A 5,619-nucleotide genomic window follows, 5' to 3' on the forward strand; every position below is an offset into this window, starting at 1 on the left:
CCTGGACGCGCACCAGGGAGCTAGATCACGCGCTCTCTCACGGACACATTCCCACACACATGCACTCACATACACACACCCCACTGACAACGGCAGTATCCCACCTTTTATATCTGTATCCCAATCTTTTATATCTGTAAATTTAGTTCCATATAGATAACTATCCAGGATGTGTGGCTTGTTCTTTCTAATTGTTTCTATACTGTGTGTAATATACAGTTTTTGCAACTCTATGATTGAAAAGCAAAAAGTCTCTCCTTAGGCCAGTCAGTACACCCAATTTTTAAAAAATTAAAATTAAAACTAGCATATTTTTGTTTTCATAAGTGAACTGTACAAGATTCTCCTAAAAATTTTTAACAGGATGTTGGATTTATTCAAAAGCCAAACATCGCAGCCTAAACAAAATCTATACAAAAAATAAAGTTAATTCCCACTGGTTACATAAAACTTTCCTGACTGATTAAAACTTAATAGTAGAAAACATGCATTTTAGAATTATTAGGCATCAAGTTAAAAAAGTACCAATATCTATTTGAAATGATTTCTCTCCAAAGCCAAAGTGGAGTCAAAATTAAATTAAATAATATAACACATTTAATGCTAAAAAGTAGTCAGCATTCTTTTTTTTTTTTAGAGGTTTTCGCTATAGGGCGCGTGCGCTCACCAGACAGACAGAGAGAGACATAGAGATAGAAAGCGAGAAATCACTCCCCAGGGGGGATGGCCCTCTCCCTGTCTTTCTGGCAAGTACACACACCCTATAGCAAAAACCTCTCCAAAAATAAAAAAGATATAGAAAAATGATAAAATGATAATGACCTTCTAATATCACGTCTCATCATTAATTAAATATAGCAACCTTTTCCTTTCCTCGTGGGGTGGTGGGGGGTGGAGAACCAAACACTTAGACGTGGATTTAAGGGCCAACTAGTGGCTCAGTGAGATACAATGCATCACATAAGAAAGGTCCTGGGTTCACACCTGGGCCCTTCCTGAGCACATACACAGAGACCCATGACCTGGGCCATCTGAAACTGCAGGTGGATACGGTGTAAGAACCCCACTCAGGGTGCTTCTCTTTCTCTCTCTCTATATCTATCTATCTATCTATCTATCTATCTATCTATCTATCTATCTATCTATCTATCTATCTATCTATCTATCTATCTATCTATATATATTTATCTACTATCATCTATCTATATCTATCTATCTATCTATATTTATCTATCTATCTATCTATCTATCTATCATCTATATATGTAATCACTCAGAGAAAGTAAAAACCAAAAAGAAAACCTCCAGGGGGAATTGTCATGCCACAGTCTCTTCTCCTCAGTTCTCTTCTTGAGATTATGGGCATGCACACACATGTGCCCAGCGTGTTTTTTGAGCATCAGGTCTGTGACTTGAAGCACATAGTCAGACCCTGCATCAACAGGAACCTGTTATAAATATGGAACCTCATGCTTGACTTAGACCATCTGAAACTGAAGGTGAAGTCTAAGGATTCCTGGTGCACAGGACAGTGAGGGACTCCCTGGTCTACATGCCTACTAGACACAGTGCATAACTAAAGTCTGCTCTGGGAGTGTGCTCTGACCAGTGTTCAATCCCTGTTCACCTTCTCCATCTCTAATTTGTTTGTTTTGAGGGAGATTTATGCTATAAGGTGCATGCACTCACTGAGAAACAGAGACAGAAAGACAGAAAGCAAGAAATCACTTTCTAGGGGTGATGGCCATGCTGCAATTCCTTCTCCTCTTTGGATTTGGGGAAAGCACACACACTTGCCCAGCATGAGTTTTAAGCCACCAGACCCAGGACTTGAACTGCGGTTGACTAAGTGGGAGTCCAGCAACATAATCATATCTCATCTGCTGGTCCCGATCTCTAACTTGTGATGTGCTTCTTTAATCCTCTCCATTTGAATTTGGTCTACTAGGAAATGCTGTAAACTCCACCTTCAGTATCTATCCAGAATCCAAGCGCTCCCTGCTATTTTCACTAACAACCCAGATGTCCAGATGAAGGAGCAGCGTCTGGCCTGGACACGTCACTGGTTCTTATAACTTTCCCACTTCCTCACTCTCCCTTCATCTCCCAATTTTGTTCTCAGCACAGCAGCCAGAGTGATCCTTTCAGAAGAGAAATTGGACCATGTTGAGTCTTGACTCAGAAAGATCTCACTCAAAGTAAGAATCCTTCCAATATCCCTAGGCTTACATATCCTGGCCTGGCCTCTGAGTTCTTAATTACTCTGCTCCAGACATGCCATAGTTCTTGTTCCTCCTAGAACACACAGATAAGATCATGTCCCAGCATATTTGCCCTGGAGTTTTCGCTGTCTGGTAAGAACTTGCCTCAGGGGCCAGTATAGGGCATAATGGTTATGTTACTATGGTACTAGACTCTCACATGGCCAACTATAGTTCAAGTCTCAGACCCCAAGGCTTGAAACTCATGCCCAGCAGGTGTGTATGCATGTCCAAAATCCCAAGAGGAGAATGTAAAAGAATAAACTGTGGTATGACCATTCCCCCTGGCAGGGGGCGGGGGAGGATGATTTCTCGCTTTCTGTCTCCCCATCGAGTACATGTACCCTGCAAAAATCACTCTTAAAAAATAAAATTAAGGGACCAGCAGTTAGCGTAATGGCTATGTCGCTGGACTCCCACGTAGTCGACCGCGGTTCGCGTCCCGGACCCGGTGGCTTAAACTCACGCCGGGCGCGTGTGCGTGCGTGTCCAGGATCCCGAGAGGAGAATGGAGGAGAAGGGATTGCGGCGTGGCCATCCCCCCTGGGGGGTGATTTCCTGCTTTCTATCTCTCTGTCTCTCTGTCTGTCTGGCGAGCGCACGCGCCCTATAGCGAAAACCTCTCAAAAAAAAAAAAAAATTAAAAAGAACTTGTCCCAGACATCCTCATGGTTAACTCTTTGTGTCCTTGAACTTTTTCCTCAAAGGAAGAAATCCGTGTCTTTCCATGAGAACACAGGTTCCACAAGGCCGGCAATTCTAGTCTGTTTTTAGTTCACTGAAGTAAGCTGGGTGCAAAAATAGTGAGGAAAATAGTCAGTATGCAATAAATGAGTTGAATGAGTGATTCCTGTACAGCCCCTCCCTGTCCTAAAGGCAGCAACTTTACTGATGGGACCTCAGGCCTAATGCAGCAGTCACAGCACAGCATCCTCCCACTGACATCAGTGCCTGTGCTCTCTCATTGCTGCTCTCCCTCCCTCCTCCTGCACCAACCCTACTGCACACAGAGCACAGGAGAAAGTTTTCTTTTTTATTCTTTTTTTAGAAAACATAACCAAGTTTTATTCTCACTCTAATTTTAATTCAGATGAAACAAACAAGCAGAAAAGTGAGAAAGCTAACTGTATTACCAAACACAGTGTTTCACACTGGGTTATTAACAGAGCTACTTACGTGCATATTCACACATAATCCTTTTGGACATGCATTTTACTTTTAGTTATGATATGGAAGGACCCTGAATTCATGAGTAACTCAGGGATAATAGCTGCTTGAAGTTTCTGTCCTCTGGAAAACTTTCTGCCCCTCCCCAAAGCTACAAGATAACCTGAAACCTTGAATGGACTAGTACCTTGAATGGATTAGTATTTTGAATAGACTAGTACCTTGAATAGATTGAACTTCCTGCTTCTCTGTCTACTCTTTTTAGGGCAAGTTCTGAGCCCTTTCCCCATTCCTAACATCCCAATACCTCCTCTTCCCCAATTCCCCCATAAAAGACCATGTCCAAATCCCAGTCAGGGGGCCAGAGATTCAGAGTGTTAAATCCTCCATGCCCACTGGCATAATAAACAGTTCTCCTAATCTCTCTGAATGCTGTTTTATCTTCCTTGAGATCTGGTTTTCTGCAACAGTTAGTTGGAAAAATATTTGACATCAGGTAAAAATATTTTTTAAGTAGGACTGAGGTAGTGTTAATGGATGAGAGAGTGTTGAGCTGTATTGTGAAATCCTTGGTTCTTTGGGTACAAATCACTAGAGATCTGTCCCTAGGTGCAAAATGAAACCACAACCACAAATTAAGTAGGTAGAAAAGAAGATTTAATAGGAAAGTAAGAATAGGAAAGAAAGGAAGTACACCCAAAAGGCTTCTGGGTGGGCAGATTGCCAGGTAGCAACTGCCATTTGGTGCTGGTTAATCGTTATTTTTATTAATAGAGGTCATGAATATTCATTGGTGGGAGGTCTGTTACACTACCTATGTCCTTCGTTTGAATTCAAACCCTCGCTTTCTCTCCAGCACTTGTACACTTTTCTCACAAGTAGAGACTGAGGAATTTGATGACCTAATTGCACATTCCCAGTGTGAACCAGGTTGTTTTAATTTAGACTGCCTAATTAGTTTATTTCCTTAGTGGGAATGCCCTTACTCTTTTCTCTTAGGGCTGCCCACTCATGACTCACTGCCTACCACGATCAAGTATAAAAACGTATCAACTGGGGACTAGTTAAAATCAGAGAGTACTGGGACTAACAGTGTAATGGCTATGTTGCTGGACTCCCATGTAGTCAACCGTGGTTCGAGTCCCTGACCCAATGGCTTAAACTCACTCTGGGCGCGTGTGCGTGCGTGCCCAAGATCCCAAGAGGAGAATGGAGGAGAAGGGATTGCGGCATGACCATCCCCCCTGGGGGGTGATTGCTCGCTTACTGTTGTTAGGGTCCAGAGATCAATCTAACTGATGGCGACCCAGAGAAGACACCGACAATGTAACTGTGTAAGAGGCTTTTCTTCTTTTTTCAGCTAGCTGGGGTCCGAGTTTCTGCCAGACGCAGACTGCCGACGCATACAGTTTTCAATCAATGCAACCCATGCTATAACAATAAAAATGAGAAAACCATATTGAGGTAGGAGGTAGGAACCCTGAAAATACAGTTAGGATATAGGCCAAAAATGGAATCACAAAATGGCTGTTTGAAGATGGAGACAACTCAGTTTCTTGCTCAGAGAGACCTCTCACAGTGGTGGCTCGGTGACTGACCTAGGCAGCATGATCTAGACCTAAAACAAAGGCTTTTTCCAGGTCCCACCACATTCCAGGAAGGGGATAAGATAATGGTTTTTATGGCCCAACGTTTCTAGACAAAGACTCTCCTAACCTTCTACCTACTCCATAGTTAGAATAAATGGACCCATCCAGCATGTGACCCTCCCTACCAAAAGGGGAATGCATGCACAAGCCCCACCTAGAACAAGGCTGAACAAGGCCCTCGGTGATGCAGATAAAAACCCTTCGCTCCAGTTTCTCCTCGATAACCCATTTTATGGGATCCCTCCCTTCTTGGGAGCCCTGTTTTTCCTTCCCTCTCCTTCAATAAACTCTCAGCTTTCCTATACCTACTCGCCATGTCCACATCTTTAATCCTTCCTGAGCATGGGACAAGAACCTGTGTCTCACTGTGAGTGCTGGGCCCGATTACCTTTGCAACCCCCACATTCCTGTATCAACATAAATAAGGCAGAATAATGATCTAGGCCTGAGATTAATAAAACCAGTTATGTGAAAACAACAAAAAATTCTAGAATGGAATAAATTCTCAGTGAAAGGCCTTGGTGGTTTAGCTGAGGTTTCTA

Source organism: Tupaia chinensis, unplaced genomic scaffold (genome assembly GCF_000334495.1).
Source record: "Tupaia chinensis unplaced genomic scaffold, TupChi_1.0 Scaffold143606_1, whole genome shotgun sequence".
In the NCBI taxonomy this organism is placed as follows: domain Eukaryota; kingdom Metazoa; phylum Chordata; class Mammalia; order Scandentia; family Tupaiidae; genus Tupaia; species Tupaia belangeri.